An 18,523-nucleotide genomic window follows, 5' to 3' on the forward strand; every position below is an offset into this window, starting at 1 on the left:
TTTTTGATGCTTTCAAAAAAGAAAAAGCGGAACATAAAGCAAAATCCGAGGATGACTCAGATGAGGAACTACAAATTTACTTAACTTATGTTAACAATCTACTACAATCACTACTCTCCAATTGTGAAGTTTGTTTTAACAATACAAGGGTTTTAAAACGCCAATGGATTCTATCCTCATAAGGCACAAATATCGAACGAACTCAACTCGTCAGCAGTGAGTAATAAATAAAGGAATACTTGCTTGTCATGGATACAGTTTTGAAGAATATCCTGATGATTTGATATGCATCCATTCCGAAAAGTTGTTACTACCAAATACCAAAGTTCGAATTAAACTTTTTCGAGTTAGACCCAATTTTAAAAGCTATCTGATAATCCAAATGTCAGTCTGAAAATTGTTGGTTGTTCGCTGTTTAGTAGAAGAGTTTTAGTTGCTGAACCTAATCATCAATACGTGCAAGGGAATCTTGAAAGAGAACCTGCTCAATACAATTACATGGAAGCCATAGCAAGAACTTTTATCATTCCATCTCGTCAAAAACAATTCATACACCAAAATATATTCAATAACGCTCCATTAAGAGGAGTAGCTGTTGCAATGAACACAAAATCTGCTGTTGCAGGATCTTTTCATGAAAACCCTTTCAGCTATCAGCAATTCTATTTGAGAGAGCTTAGAATTATTCAGGGTGGAAGAGCAATTGTTTCATTAGATACAACTTCTCCTTGTCATCCTAGTGTTACAACAAGGAAAGCAATGCAGCCTAACGAAGATTTACCAACTCTTCCTATGGAAGTTTTTCAAAATCACTGTATTCTTGTTTTTGTTTTGACTTCACTGCAGGATGCAGCTGAACAATTGCATTATCCGGATATTAGTGGGGAAAGCCTGAGATTAGTAATGTTTTTCCAATTTCCCTAGCAAGTAACGGAGGAAAGACTATCAAATGTTCAATTTGACAAATTTGGAACAGTCGCTAGAAATGTTTAATTTTTTTGAGTTTTCAGGCTCCTATGAAAACATTGTATTTTTTTGGGACTTTTCAATGTTATTGTCTCTGTACTATCGATTTTGTTTTTCTTCAGACCTAAATCTCCAGAAAAAGCAGATAATGAATGCGGTTTAATTGAAAACCCAAGAAAGTTCTTCAATCTAGACTTTAAAGCAGTATTCAATAGTCTCTGTCCAGTACATAAGGCTTGTGTATGCGACTTAATTGATTCAATAGCTAAATGTGTGTAAGTCATTAATCTAGCCTTTTTCATCCAAAAATACACTATCAAACTATATAATTCTTTGTTTGTAGATGTAAATCAGCTAATAATTGCAAAGATGGATAATTTTTCACTTTTGCAAATTATTGAAAGAATTTCTGAACTCAGATTGAAATACATGGGTTCTTACCCCTCTGATAAAGTACCTCAACTAACAAATTACTCTTTTGCAATCATCAACTCAGCTCCAAGCAATGATAGAGGGGAACACACGATTGAACAAAACTTACTACTATGCTGATTCTTTGGGTCGAAAAAGATCAACTTATTTCTTTCTAACAAAAAAGTATTGGCGACTGGTTCCCAAAAAACTACAAAACACTGATAATTTGGGTGGTTTTTACGCAATTTATTCAGCATTTCTTCTTTTTAAATTCTACCAGAGAAACTTGGATAAAATTCATAATGTGCATGTTTGAATTTTATAAGTAATTTTATGTAAATGTGTAGTTTGTTATTTGTAAGTGTAAATTATGGCAGTAAATTTACTATACGATGCAGTGATTCATATATTTTCTTTATAACTTAAATATTTTCTCTCGAAAAACTCAATTTTCGAAGCTTCAGTAGACTTCAGCATAGTTTCAGGTAGAAGTTTCAAAAAGTAAAAATATCTAAAAATTTAGTTAATAGGTCAAATTATAACAAATCTTATCGTGTTTTGAAATTTTTTCAAATTTTTTTTTTAATTCTCAAATATTACCCAAAATCTCTTACCATTGATTTACCATATACCAAAAAAACTAATCAAAAGACCTTCATTCCACAATCTACACGTAATTAACCTGTGATATTTAACAATTAGATAACGGTCGCCGAAATTTTTGCGAAAAAAAATAGACATTTCCACACAAAAACCAAAAAAAATCGGTTTTCTTACCATTCTCTCACCATCACTCAAACCATGAAACCTTACCATTGGTATTCCCTATCCTAATACCTTGTAGACTCTATACCCAATGTTATTACATAGCTGGGTGACCGGATGATCTATTCCCTATCTTAAAACATGCGGGTCACCCTCCTCCCAGCCTCCCGTTTTAGCTCCAACATCTACTACTCTCAGTACTAGTTTACATGGAAAATCGTTAGAGTTTTAGAAAAAAGTGTGCTTCTATCATATTTGAATGATTAATGTTAAAAATAACATTTTTTTTTTTTAATTTTTTCTAAGATTTGCTTCAAAATTGCTCCGTTCTTAAACGTAGGTTGAAAATTGTGATGAAAAACCAAAAAAATGAGAGAAATTTTCTGACTTGATTAAGGTACAACAAAATCCAGAGTTTTAGATTGTCTATTTTGCATAAATTTCGATTAATTTTCAACATAATTTCTAAGAAGAAAAGAATCAAGAGCTTGGCTCAAAAAATCGATCATTGTTGCTTTGACTGAGCGTTTGACTTGATGTTTTAAAAATTGTAGATGTATGTAACTGGTTACAAAACTAATTACGCATACATAAAAAAAGTAAAATGGAAAGTTTGGGAAGAATACTGGGTCTAATATGATTAGTTTTTGTTTTTTTCCTCGAACAGTCTGGTTTAGTTTCACAATTTTTCTGGTATTTCGAATTTTGAGCAGATTTTCAGACAATAAAAGCTTTGTTTTTGATTTTCAGAACAGTGTATAGCGCAAAATCTAGTTCAAATTAGATCAAATGCTACCTCATTTCAAAAATGTAGGAAAAAGTGATGTAAAATTCCATTTTTTTTAAATGCAAAAAACTGTTTTATTATCTTAACATGCAACGGAAGAATACACAATTTGGATATCTTTTCACATTTTACACGTGATATACCACTGATAAGTTTTCGGAAAAATGAGGAAACCAAAAAGAAACAAGAAAAAAACTTGTTAACACAATAACAAAGAGCAAGGTCACAAATGATGCAGCAGAAATGTTTGATTCAGCAAAAGTGTTCAGTCTCAAAGTGAATTTGAAAATCGAAACATATAGCTTCAAATATGCTGCAAAAACAGAAGACATCTATCGAGTTTTGAATTTATCGAGATAACTTGATAAAGGTTGGCTGATTGTACTTACTTTTCCCTACCAATATTGCGCCTTTCTGCCTGACGAATTGGGGTTCTGTATATGTCATATTTGGCTCTTTTAGGATTTTCACCAAAAAATGAGTGATAAACATCGCCAAGAAGCTGCTGCATAATCGTATCAAATAGTGTTTATTCGAGAAAAGTTTTTCAGGTTAAAAATTTATACTATTAAACAAAAAAACTACCAAATAGAAACGATAGTCATCAACAAGTTATCATTTTTTCCATTATAAAGTAAAAGAGACCTTTTTGAGATGATATCAGTTGTCTTGTTCTGGGGCACCATAAGGTAGCTGAAGATACTTTTTCATCCACAACGCTCCATTACAGTGCGGCTTGAGCAACTTTCGAGGACAATGTGCTAACCCAAAACACCCATTTGTGCTGTACGATTTCACTAAGATGCCGAAAAAGACTGAAACACGTACTTGGCCCTAGATTCAGGGGCCGATTTAGGGGGGGGGGGGTAATTTTTAAGAATTCATTTATGGCCGACCGACCCAAAAATTTTTCTGAATGCGCCTTTGGAGCCAATATATACTAACTTTGAGGGGGAGCGCGCGCCAAAAAACACGCGATTTTGACATGTTTTTTCAAAAAGTTGGCTGCGGCGCAGAAAATTTGGTCAAAACAGCGTCTTTTTTCGTGCTTAGGAGAGCTCGGAAAATCAATTTGGTTGGTCGACCTAATAAGAAGGTCGTCAAAATTTTCGGCATTTTTTTTGAAAATTCGCCCCCCTCGAGAAAATCCTAGATCCGCCCCTACCAAGATTGCTTCTAAAAGGAGAAAGTTTTTGATTGAAACTGCTTGATGGAAACTGCAAGATTTTTTTTCCCGAACTAGTTTTAGTTTCTAGTTTTCATGAAATCGTTTTTAATTGTTTAACATTCAATTTGGTGGCTTTTAAGCAGTTTTAATGGCTCAAATTTTGTTCATCTTGCTGCACTTTTTCCAGTTTTTTGTCTAGAAGTTTTTGTTTCAAAACCACAACCTGATTACTCGGCTAAGAGTTGCAAAAAATTTCTTAACAACCCATAATCGGCCCCCGCAATTTTTATTTTTATCTTTCATTCGTTTTTGCTTCATATTTCTGCAAGTTAGTTTTTACAACAACTAATCACCTTTTTCTTTGATTCAGATAAGTCATAATACTGAACAGTTGGAAAACCAAACGAAACCTCGCTTCATAAACCTACTGACTACGTTTATTTACCATCATCTCTAATACCACACGCGTATACCTTATTCTTTTCATAAAGACCTGAGGTTCTTTGGCTCCTTTTAACCCAAAATTCTCTGCAACCATAATTCAGAAAGATTTCCCCGTTGAAAACCACAATAAGGGTGCCTGCATGGACCGACTTGCACTTCAATGCGACTATATGGTTTTTGGGTGCGCAGCTCAAATAGTCGGGCCATGATACTTATTATCAATAATTTATTATCATCGTTTTTATTTCACTGTACTGGTTCAAAAAATAAATTTAAAAACTCAGGAGTTCAATTCCGTTGATTTTCAGGTGATTGGCAGCTTACTGAAAAGTATCAAAAGTTCGATTTAGTTATGGGTAATTGTGATGGGGCGAAGTTTACGTACCGGAAACACCTGGACGCGATTAGAGGATTTGGATGCATAGCTGTTCTATTATTCCATAGTGGGTTCAAATGCATGGCCAATGGGTACATGATCGTGGACATGTTTTTCGTGCTGTCCGGGTTCCTAATTTGCTCAATCTTGCTGCGAGAAATTGCCCAAAACGGTTGGTGAAACTGGTTGCGTCAGTTTTTTTATGATTGCAGAATAGGCTAGGTCTTACAAGCTTGTACTCGATGAGTGTGAGTTTTCAAAAGCAAGAAGTTTGTTTCTAAAAGAAAAAAGTTTTATGCAGGAGCAAAATAAACGGGCATAACACACGGTATTCTGATTAACATAAAAAATGCGCTAAAAAGTGGCTGTCTTAAAAAGGTGATGTTTTTCGGTTCTAGTTTTGTTTCAGATTATAAAAATTTGATGGTCACCGGCTTAATAAGGGTGGGATGGGGGTGGGGCATAGTACGCGTTCTTCTTATGGACTCAACCCTCTGACCACCCAAAGGGCCCCACTTTGTTACTAATTTACGACATCAATTTTTGGCTCATCGATCCAGAAAGGCATTGAGCACCGATACCGATATATCGATTTATATTAATTTTGAGATGACAGCGCGCGTCGAAAAAGCAATTTTGTTTTTGCAAAACCTCAAAAAGCTTTTTCAAAGCCGTCCAAATTTTTTAAAATGTTCATGGAAAAGTTTCGCAATTTAAAAACTTTATTGTGTTTGGGCTAGAGGTGCAACATTCGTTCAAAAAAGCTTTCCAGTTTATGTCAAAAACATTCGAACGCTCAAAAATTCAGTAAATCATTGGGTTTTTCAGTATTCTTGAAAAAAAATGAAGATCTATACTTGAAGATCAATACTTGAAGATCAAATGAAGATCAATTCTGAAAAAAAATGAAGATCAAAAACAACCTCCAGTAAGTGTTGACCTTGTTTTGGTAACATCGTTTCCAGCAGTGCTGAAAGCACTCTCAGACGAAGTACACAAGAATGAAATGCAGAAGATAGTTTTCCTTGTTAAAGTAGTGAGTCTTGGATACCAGTTGAAACAACTCAACAACAGCAGGTCATATCGGAATGTTCATCGCTGCGATATTTTCCTTTAGGCAAGAGTTGCTTTTTATAAGTTAATGAACTAAGTTTCTAGTTATACTGAAATTGAGCAGTGCTCGAAAATACATCGTTTCAACTGCAACTTTTTTTAGAAATTGTCTTAACTGCGCAATAAAAAAACGCAAGAATGAAAAAAATAGTAATTTCAAGTTTTCTGGAAACTTTCTGATGCCGTTCAAAATATAAATAAAAGCAATGTAACCGGACCCAAGCTAACCTCAACCTATGAATTTTGAGCTAGAAACTCAAAAGAACACAAATTTTCTCTCCGTTGCGGAACAAAAGTGTGTTGATTCCAGCGAAAACTGAAAACTTTTTCTTGCATCTCGAACATCGATTGCTAGGTTTTTAACATCATATTTTGTTTTTTTTTTTCAAATAATGTTCAGCTGTGATTCTTGATGCTTGATGCGTACAAACGTATGGGCAATTTAAGGTTATACTTGTGTGAAATGCCTGTTCTCAGTTTCCATTTCGGACAAAAATTACTTCGATTAGCAGTAAAACTTTTTCATTGACCAAAAGCAAATGATCACAGCAACCCGCACTGAAATTCCATGAGTTTTTTTGCTAGTTTCTACGAAAGAGAAAAAAAACACCATAAATTATAATCCATTAAAAATGAAAATTATTGCTATCATTTATTAGGGTAATAAAATCCATTTTCAATCAATTATAATAGACTACTTTTCCTTTTAATAGATAAATACAACAAAACTCAATAAAAATAGATTTTTTCCACTTTATGAGATGGGAGTGTTAAAGCACATAATGTGTTTTCTACTTTCTGAACTAAAGTTTGTGGTTTGCTGTTCAAATTCAAGTAGTGTGAGGTTTTAGTTGGAAGAGGTTGACGGAATCGTGTTGCAATTTTAAAAAAATTAAGTTTACAAATCGAGTAGTCCGTAAACTCGCTTTGCAAAATTTTCTCATTACTCATTTGATAAAATTTTTGCAAAATTTTACACGACGCGAAACAAAAATAAACTGGAAAAAAAATCCATTTTAATTGATTTTAAATAGACTATAATTAGTTTAAGAGAGAGTAAATTAACTTTATTTTTAGAGAGTAGAAACTTTTGCTTCATTTTGTCGACTAGTGTGGCTAGGAACACTAAATATATATGAGTTCAACAGTTCAAGTGATCTCAACTTTTTTCTGTATATTTTTTGGCTTTTCATCAGAAAACTTTAGGTTTCTATCGTGCTAGGAAGTTTTGCGTGTAGTGAACAAATTGAACATTCTGAACACACTTTTATGCTTGCTTGGTGGCGTAAAATGCATTTTACTATCGTACTTTGTAAAATTATCAAAAAATTGAAATTTGAAAGTTTGAGACATGGAAAGAAAAGTTGAAAAAAAACTTGAGTTTCGCCAACTCTGTTTTTTAAAAACAGGTCATCTTGATCTGTCAAATTTCTATTCACGGAGGTTTATTCGCCTATTTCCAGCTTCTTGTTTCGTTTTATTGACAACCGCAGTTAGCTTCAAACTTTTCGAACTACCCGAGTATGTTAAGCAACACAAAATGAGTTTTATCGCCTCTGCGCTGTGCTTCGAAAACTGGTATGGTTTGCATATTGCACTGGATTATTTCACCGACGAAGGCACAGACCAATCTCCAGTAGTTCACTTTTGGTCCCTCTCAGTTGAAGGAATGCATTTGTTTAACTTCGGGCTTCCTACTTTTTCCTACTTTTTCAGGCTTCTTCTTACATTTTCACATCAGCCTTGTATTTAACTAAAATGCAGATTTTTTGTGTTGATCGGCCAAAACTGGAATCGTTTTACTTATTCCGCCCAAAATATAATTCTTGAAAAAAAAACAGAAAACCAAATGCTCAAATCTGATTGGTTGAAATTAAATGCAACCGTAGCGCGTAGTTCGACCAACTCATATACCCGGATTGACCTCCTTAAACCGAAAATGCTTATCCTACATATTCCATTATGAAAAGAGTTTTTAGAGTTTTCTTAACATTTTCTGTATCTATGGAGTTGTACGAAGTTGTAGGATAAGCTTTTCTTCATATATGGAAATTGTAGGACAAGCATTTTTGGTCAACCCGGGTAGATAGAAAGTTATGCGCTGTTTAATTTTTGGTCGGAATAAAAAACAGTCCCAAAGTTGCAAAACGGAGAAAAAGTAAGTTAAGTGCGAGACTGCAAATACCTGATTGTAGAAATTGAAACAACAGCCATTATAGTCAGAACTTTGCTTGGAACGAAACTTATTTCTAGTTCAATGCCACAATACAAAGCATAGCAGTTAATCGGGAGAAACTTACATCATAAAAACCGGTACATTTATGATTTTTTTTATCTTGGAGCCCCGGAAAAAACTGAAACATATTCGTCAACCGAAAAGGTTATTTCAAAGGTTTCATAGTTGTGCAGTTCTGTGGTAGGGTGAAAAGTCATAACAAGCGACAATTCGTAACAACGAATTGGCAAGTAGGATACGCTTGCTCCGCTGCGCTTACATTCGGCACGAGAGGAATACTGCGTGTAAATCAGGGTTCCCCATTTAATCTACTGTTACGAATTTTCGTCTGTTACAAATTGTCGCCTCACACAGTTTTGCATGGGTTATGCAGTAGTGCTAGAGAAAAAATTGTCGAGGCTCTTGAACACGCGGACATGGCAGCTGACGGGGACCAATCGTTTAGCAGGCCAATCTTTTAGCATAAAAAGTGAAAAATTAGCTTTTAGCAGACCAACGTGATAAAGTGATGGATGATTGATTGACAGACTCAAAAAGACGTTCAGTCTGGGGCCATGCTTCCCGAATTAAGTCAATTATCTCACTATTTATCAACAAAACTAACAACTTCTAAAACACAAGTCTAAGCTTGCGGCAAAACAAAAATTTACGCGCACAATAACACTCGTGTTGAATTGAAGCGCATCGGAGCAACGGTCTTTAACTGTCAATGCCACGTTTGAAGTCAGTTATTGTTCCGACTTTCGATACGAAAGTAACGGAATATTTGTGCTCGGGGTGGGTTTTTTTTTTCTTCAGACAAATTTCGACTTTTTAACTAGCCATTTTTGACGAAATTTTTTTATATCATTCAAAAGGTATTGTTGCCCTGAGCTCAAATTTGAAAAGATATTTCACCTGTGATTATTTTTCGTAAAGTTATGGGGGTTTAAAGATTGCCATTTTGGCCAATTTGGGACAATTAACGCGCGATATACAGTGCTGATTTAAATTATCCGGACAAAACGAACAAAACTTGATTTTTCAAACGCGTTTTTCTCAAATTGGGTTAAGATTAGACAAAAAATGAAGAGGACAAAAGTTGCTTAGAATTTCACCAGAATTATTATGTTGCCATTTTTTCTCCGAAATTCTCAAATTTCTTTCTGTTTGGAAGCCTTTGCTGGGTACAGGAGTACACATGATAGTTTACTGCTTACAAATAAATAGCAAATGAAGTTGTGTGATGTATCATTTTGGCGCTAATTCAGCCGTGAATTGATCAAAAATTTCGAAAAATGCTTTTTAATGTCGAGAAAAACTGGCATGAATCTTTTGGCTATCCAGGCCATTCTAGAGCATTATTTGGCAGTTTCCGACATTATTATTGAATTGTTAAAAAATAGTATCTAAATAAAAGGAAACGGCTTAGATCCATTTTTAGCTTTATAAAATTCATTATTAAAACATAAAATCAGTGTTGTTTGATATGAAATCAATACTAATAAATGTATAGTGCCATCGGGTGGCGAGAGAAGCGACCGATGAAGTGGACGTGTGCGGATGGCTGTGATTGGATGGCCCACGAGGGATACAACAGACCGGTGACGTCACTCTTCCGAAGGGCACAGGTGGACGGACGGGATCTCAGCACTATAAGTAAGAAGACATACAGCTCGATAGGCAGTTAACTGGCCTTTTTTGTGTTACTCCAAGATGGGATTTTTAAAATTGTTGTTCCGACTTTCGTAACGAAAGTAACGGAATATTTGCGCTCTGGGTGGGTTTTTTCTTCAGAACAAATTCGACTTTTTAACTAGCCATTTTTGACGGAAATTTTGTTTTATCATTCAAAAGGAATTGTTGTCCTGAGCTCAAATTTGAAAAGATATTTCACCTGTGATCATTTTTCGTAAAGTTACGGGGGTTTAAAGATTGCAATTTTGGCCAATTTGGGACAATTAACGCGCGATATTTCGCGCTATTAACGCGTAAGCGGAGAGTTAATCCGTCTTGGAAATCGTTCCAAATTGGTTAAAAGAAGCTTATTTGCCAAAATTGGTTTGTTACAAAGAGCGAAATCTATCTTTTTGTACTTTATATGGCGTGTGGGGGGATGATTTTCATAAAAAGTTTCAAATTTTAGAAAAAAAAATCATTTTTTTTATTTCTTTGAATTTTTTAATGTTATTACTGCTCCATAAACCTTAAAAGGCAGTCGGAACATTCAGGGCTTCGCCCTGTTACGAGCAGTCTTGTTACACTTTATAATTGTTCTGAGTCTGCAAAAAAACCGCTCTGCAAAAAACCGGTCTGCTAAAATCCTTAGACCCGCAGCTGACACATTTATCAGACAAGGGGTAAGAAAAAGAGTATACAGATAATACATTAAAAAAAGAATTCTCAATAATTCTCTAGGTAATTCAAATTTAGTGTTTGAAATGTTTTTGATTTCAAATAAGCAACAGAACTAACCATTAACTAATAACTAGCTTTCAAAAATTAGCGTGCAATGGCTTAGTTTTTCCTACGCGATTTCTGCTATTGTACTCTAGGACAGCGGAGAACCATAGTTATGGCAAGGGAAAAAAACAATGAAAAATGAAAACAACTAAACTATTGAAAAAAATTTCCAACATTCTACATCTTTTTTGTTAGAACTGTTTCCATCTAACTTTTCTTATAGTAGAGAGTCATTTTTTGTTGTCACATACTATGAGCCAATTTTTGTAAGATGTTGCAAGGTTTTTATTCGAAAAGTTCTAAGATAGCGACTTTTGGTCAACCCGGGTTAGTTTTTCACTAGTTAAATTGGAGTATCAATTTTATGCGTCCAAACTTCAAACAGTGCAAGTTGCTTTTCAAAGAATTTTAGTCCGAAAGTAAAGAACGTTCATAAATTCCCAATATCGAAACGTCTTCTATTTTCTGGTAAGTTTAGATCAAGGATATCTACAAAAGATTGAATATAAAAAAAAATTGAATATAAATAAAATCCGTAAGATAAATAAAATTAACCAATTTCGCCGAAATTGGCTGACTAGCTGAAAAGAAATATGATTTCAGAAGCGCATAGTATACACCAAATCATCCATAAAGCTAGAATATACATAGACCTCATTCTGGTTTTGGCGATTTGGAAGCCCTAAGTTATTCGGATTTCCTTCGCACAGAGCAATACTATCTTGCTTTTCCTATTCTTCTTTGGCTTCTGTCATTCCTTCTGCGTTACAAACCAGCTCGTATGCTGTGCTTTTTTATCCTGTCTACGGTTTGTTTTCGAGTTCTAGACGTCAATTTATTCGAGTATAACCGAATGGTCTATTACTTCTCGACTTGGGGTCGCGTGTATCAATTTTCCACTGGGTCAATCGCTTCTTATTTGGTGTTTTTGCGGGAAGACAAAACTACCACAATTTCAAGGTATTTCAAAGACGAACGATCTAAAACTGTGGCGGATGTTCTATCGGGACTATTCGTTATAATTTTGCTAGCTCTCATGATCTTACTGAACTTTTCGACGCTTTATGCCGGCTTTATTGGATCAGCGATGACCTTCAGCTTAATTATTCTTCTGGAAGTTTCAGCGGAAGAAGGGTTAGTGAAGAGGAAATTTTTCCATAATCACTATTTATGTCTTATTGGTCGCTATTCCTACAGCATGTATCTGGTTCATTTGCCTGTCACTAAAATTGGGGATATCACGTCTCAAATAGCAGAAACTGGACCTATGAGGAAGGATTTTGACATTTTTTACAACTAAGACCCCCACTTTTAAATTCAGGGATCAAAGTTAACTTCCTCGCGCTAAACAAGCTTATTAGAGTCACAAAAAAAATTTTACCTCTGTAATTTGGTTTTCAAGTTTCCTATGTAATTAGATATTTGGCCCAGTTGTCTATGCTAAATTGAATGAAATCAAAAAATGCGAAAAAAATGCCCACGATTTTTATCATTGATGGTTTTTTCAATTAAGGCTTTTGTGAAAATATAAAATTATAAAACAAAAATTGGTAATTCAAAAAACTGTAGCGGAGTGTGAAGTGGTGAAAAATCGAATGATAAAGCTTCAAAAGATGATAAAATCAACCAGCTGGAAATCAATCAGGGGAATGCCAAACTAATCGCGAACGTAACATAACGTGAGTTGTTATTATCTGCAGGCTGCTCGACAGGTGCAACTTGTCAGAGCATTATGCCAAATAACCACTAAGCGTTTTCAATTGCCTTATTCGCCTATTTTTTAATCGGTTCAATTTGATTTCAATCTCATTGTTCCTTCTCTGTTTTTTTTAACTTTTGCGATTTCTAAATATTTATAAACTACCAATTCTGATTGGCTAAATTTTGATTATATTTTGTCTGTTTTTGAAATGAATATAGGCCGCAAAGTTTTTGTTTCGGCCTAAATTTAATTCCTTTTATTTCTTTTTCAGTTCCCGCGCAATCAGTATCTATCAAACAGTTACACATTTTGCGCTTTGATACAAAGGATTTGCGACAGTTAATTCGTGTGCTCTCAGTCTCCGTTCACCAAGTTAAAGTTGTTCATACAACGAAATGTTATACTATTTTTTAGTAAAACAAACAATAATTGTCGTAATTAATAGAAAAACTACAGATCTCATAGAAATCGTGTTGATAATTTTACCAACTTTTAGCAATGAACTGGTAATGTCCTTTTTTTGATAGTCAGCCTTTATCAAAGTTGAGCCGAATTAGGGCAAGAAAAGCGGTTGCGAAAATTTTCTTCCCCTTTTTTTAGCAGTATGCTAAAACATGAGCAGTCGCTTCAAAGTCTGCGGATCAGTTTTTGCCTTGGATCAATTTGATTATAAAGGCAAGCAGGTATTTCCCACGCGGACTGTCAGATTCAAATAACCAAACCAAGTCAACATATTTCAAAGTAGAATCCCAGATAGTTTTCCACTTTATTCTCTCGTTGAGGAAAAACACGCATTCCCGAACCACGGTGAATGAATTGAATAGGCGTTTGATTGGTCGAAGTTTTTTTTCAAAATTTAGCGACGGGAAGCTAGCTGTGTTGGCTAAGTAAAAGTGGTTTAAGGTCGAGTTTTTTTTTAAATAGTCAAAATCCTACGATTCAAGATTTTTATCAATCTTAACAATCTCTCTGTCTCTTTCGGCTCTGATCGGTAAATATATAGAAGAGCCTACAAAAACTATTTGCAAAAAATTCAATTCCCAGAAAATCATTCTTATGTTTGTGACTTTGACTCTCATACAACCTGTTATTTTAAATTTAATTCTTGGAGCGGATCTGAGCAGGCTTGAAAATGTGGAACTAAGGCTGCAACAACTGAAATTCAATAAATCCCTGTCTACATCTGAATCACCGGAAAAGGACGCGACAACTCCATCTAAACTACCGGAAAAAGAACCGATTGATTCATCAAATTTGTGTTCTAATATCGATAAAAATCGCAGGTCAAACTAGTTGGTAGCGTCAGAGAATTTTCTTCCGATAAAAGGATTATCATAAAAGGTAGTATAAACAAAATCGGCACCAACGCCTCGTTCTGTTTTTGATTTTTAAATTTTTGCTGTTCATGATTCAAATAGTCAGGATTCTAAGGTTTCTGGTGAGATTGAAAGCTTCAGAAAAATTTCATGATGAGCGGCTAAAAAAGGATGTCACACAGTTGGGCCTAAAGGGGGACCCTATGGTTGGCGAGGGATTCAATCCCTGAAAAAAGACTGGGCGTCCGCCATGACTATATCCGAAACTGTAGTTTCTGAATGTATGGTAGGAAAAGCCAACGAGTTTTTAGGGGGTATCTCAAAAATTTTAAACCCAAAAAGATCTTTTTCTGCTATCGCCGTCTGAGATCAATCGCCGTTTTTAAACCACTAGATAGTTCTGCTCTATCTTTTTTTTGACTATATATCTCCATAATATGTTACTGTGATTTGCTGCATATCACACGTTTTAGACAACATGAACTAAATTCTTGTTCAGTCGAAAAAGAGATGAAAAGGAGCGTGATACAAAATTTATTGAGTGTTTTCTTTGAAAACTTTATCTGGTGAAAACCCCGTCAACACCCATAATGTGAAAACATTTCAAATTGATGACACTTGGACATAATTCCCAAACATCAATCAACTTTTTCCACATTTCAGATGTACTTTCAAAGTCAGATTTTACAGTTTTGCGGAAAAAAACGGCGCCCAAGAAGCTTTTTTATTCAAGTATAAATTCGAAACAAGCGCAGTTTTTCTCCAAAAAAGTCAAAAACAATTCGGACACATCGACACAGGCTGAACACTGTCTTATTTTTTCTAAGTTAATTTTGCTCAGCTAAAGTTAAGCAAATATAAGCTAAAAAGTCTGCTAAAGTAAAAGCATAATCAGAATCTTGCATTATTTACCAACTGGTTTTAACAATTAACTTCTTGAAGCATACTTTTGGCGGGCGATTCCTCCGCTGGATCTTGGAAAGAAGCGTTTACAAAAGTGCACGAAAATTGCAACATATCAGCTACATATAGACACATTGGACATCCTGGATCACTATTGTTTCCCGTTGCGTTTCAAAAATCGCCAAACCGAGATATGCGGACGCTAACCAGTCCGAATGAACCGGCAACTCGTTTATTGGATACTGTTCAAAAATTAAAACCCAATATCACCTTGTTGTTTTCGGAAACAATGCATGTTTGTGAGTTTTCGTTGAACAAATCTGCGCCTCTAGTAAATGCCCGAAAAAATCTTGAGAAGTGGAAAATTCTGATTCGCACCGCCATTCCTCGGCTCATAGAAGCCTTGTTTCGACAAAACATAAACGCTTTTTTTAACAAAAAACGGCAGACTTAGTGCACACAAGCGCGGTTTCAGGGTCCGTATTTTAAACTGGTTCTTCAGTTATATTAGCCTAGTTATAGCTTTTTATAACTACCCCCACCCTTTTGCCAATCACAAGGTCCTTTTGGCTTTTTTCGTTACCTTTGTGGACAAATTTAAACGCAAGTTTAGGTTTTTGCTCTTTAACATGCCTTCTTTTAAGAACAATTTTGGCAAACATTTACTTGAATTTTTAATAAAATTTTTACATCAAGCAACTGCAAAGGCTCTGAAAGTGTTGTCCAGTTATGTCCTTAAAACAAGTCATTTGAGATAGCAAAAAAAATTGCATATGCGCTTAATTTTTTCGACTAGTGTAAAAAAACCAAAATTTGCGTTTTATTTGTCCGGTAAATGCTACTTTCCAGTATTTCCAGGAAAAAAAGAAAGCGTTGGATTGGGAAAGAACCAAAAACAATTGTAATTTTAAAACCAACAAACAGTTTTTATATGGCAGGGGACTGATATTGTATCTATAATATGATCCAGTTTTTATCATCGAACACCAGTCGCCCGAAAAAAGCCCTTCGCCATGTATTAAGCTCATGAAGAACAAGAAAAAAGACCCAGCACGCTGTCTCATCAAGGTTCGCCACGACCCAGGGGTTGATTTCTGGCGAGAATATCTGGAAGAGCTGAAAGAAAAGTACGATAGATTACATTTCGTCGAGTTGGGGCCCATTCTTTTTGGAAATATCACTGAAAACCAGAGGATACCGGCCATTTCGGAGGGCTTCCCGATATTCAGGGATCACACTCACATTTCCAGCGAATTTTCTCACCAGAAAATTCATCTATTTATAGGCGAGCTTCATCGTCAAAAACTACTCTAATTCTGATTAATGTTATCAATTCACGCACCAGTAGATCAAATTACATGATATATGGAGGTGTCGGTTCTACTTATATGAGTAAACATTTCTGCTCTTCTTATCAACAATTCACTTTGAGCGGCATTTTTTTGTCTGAGATTTTTAGTCTATGGGGGCAATTGGCTTCCAAAATCATTGATTGAAAGTGCACGTCAGCGTTTTTCATCTGGTGACTTTTGTAATATTCGAAGAAGCTCATCTGTTTAAAAATTACCAGTTAAGCCGGTTTACATCAATCTGATCTTTAGAACATTTTTTTCGGAAGACTTTCAATTTAAGAAATACAAAAGTAAAAAAAACCGTGAGCGTTAAATAGAGTTCCCAAAAATTTAGCTGTGGTTGCCGCCAGTTGAGCCCCAAACTAATTTGTTGTCATTAAAACTTTTGAGCCACAAAAATTGAAGCTAGATCATTTTACATCCCAAACCAGCCCTTTTTTTAGCGACAGCTTTAAGAAAAATTCAGTAAAAATTATTTAGCGGCAGCTAAACCGACAAAACTTGGGTAGACACCAGTTTAGCCGAAAACAAAATTATTGACATAAAAACTGTGCCATAGTTATGAAAATCAAAATAAAGTTTTCTCTCAGGAAGCACAAAAGAATAGAAATACAATTTCAAGCACCGCTATGTTCAAAAGTTATGCCGATTAAACAGAAGCAGACAAATAGCCTGCAGAAAAATAGCTTGTATTATACAAAAAAGCTACACTGTCGCAATTAAACCAACAAATTCGAACTCAGGGTGATTGTAGTTTCAGACAAGCCAGGTGGAACGGAAAAAAATTTAACTCGTAAGGTTCCTATATACGTTATTGCATAAACACAGGCACTTACATAAATGAATTATCAATGCTGAAACTATACAAGTGCTAGAGTCGGCAACCATGAGCCCAAAAAATCATTATTTTTCAAATTTTCAAAAACTCACATATCAAGAAAAGGACTTCATTGAACTAGACCAATGACCACCTCGATGTTCAAGTATACGTACAGATCCGAGTAACCAGGCATCCCCTCCACGCACAATCTCCACGCCATTCCCAGACAAGATCAAAACACAAAGAAGTTCTCATCAATGAAACAGAAAAACCTGACATAGCCAACCATTCTGAAATCAGATTTGAGTTTGTTGCGAAAACCCAGTCGTTGTCATGAGATGACACAACGATCGAACCTGGAACTTCTCTAACAAGAGAACCCAGAAGAAATATGATGTTCGCCAAACACCAACGTCCATCATCCATCCTTTGAATTACAGAAAGACTATTCTAAAAAACTCTGCAAAACCCGGATGGGTGGAACCTGATCTAAACTACATTTTATGATTGGATAAATTAGATATTTTACCAATGTAAAGTATTTAATATTAACCAATCATGATCCATCTGACTAACAATCCACTTATTTGTAAGTGCTGAAATTACTTGTAATTTCAGCACCAGAGAGATTTGAATTTAACTTAGAAATTAGTTGACTCTCCAAGAAGACTTCAGCAACCGCAATAAACCAGTATACCCTAGATCTATTGAGCCTAGCAGAGACTAGTTAAACAACCTGAGACTAGATAGTATAAGAGTAAGATTAGGATTGGTATTAGACTAAGAAGTTGCACGAATCTATCCGGCCGAAAATAAGATAGCGTGACGAGCAGACGGTGTACCCTATCCGAAATTACTCTATGAGTTATACACTTCGGTCCTAACTCATCTGGTGCGACCATAAGTCTCGAACAAGACCTTAATAGCTTAGAATTAACCAAAAATAGATTAGAATTTAGACAAAACATTTTTAAAATGTTACACGACGATAATTTAATCGAAATGTCTCTACGACTCAATAGATCAAAGCCAATATTCCGAACGATAAGAGAACTACCCGGAATTGCAAGAAGACCTCGAACCAGAGACGACATACGACAAAGTAGAAACTTACCATATAGTTATATGATAGTTCGGCAAAAGCCAACACAAACTTTTGTATTTAGAATACTACTAGCAATGAATTTAGATTTTCATTTGCAAACATAAAATCTTGAAGTCAATCTTCAAAATCATTTCAGGCGCTAAACCAAATTATTAATATACAATAACGATTGATAACGAGATCTCAGATCGTTTTCCTAAATTCTGCAGTAATATACAAAACATGTTTGAAAAATATTTATTGAAAAATCAAAATAAAAATTAGTAGCATGACAATAAATGGTTAGTAACTATAAATCATCCTGTTGTTCCAGCTTCATCACCTAAACATAACAGCATTCATAAGCTCACTAATATCATAAAAACACTAAATCTTTTCTCTACATAAATTTAAATCATTTTAAACTTAAATTCACTTAAATTTAAAATCAGATCATCAAGGCTCATCCTTGGATCTTAAATCATTTTCTATTTAATTAAATTTAAAACTTGATCATCAAGGCCTCTCCTTGGATCAAAAAGAACAATTTTGTTCTCCCCCACCCACTTAGCTAGTGTCTAACGACCTCAAACGTCGATTCACTATCCAACCCTTTCTAAAAACCCAGGACTAAC

This window comes from Symsagittifera roscoffensis, chromosome 7, assembly GCF_963678635.1.
Source record: "Symsagittifera roscoffensis chromosome 7, txSymRosc1.1, whole genome shotgun sequence".
In the NCBI taxonomy this organism is placed as follows: domain Eukaryota; kingdom Metazoa; phylum Xenacoelomorpha; order Acoela; family Convolutidae; genus Symsagittifera; species Symsagittifera roscoffensis.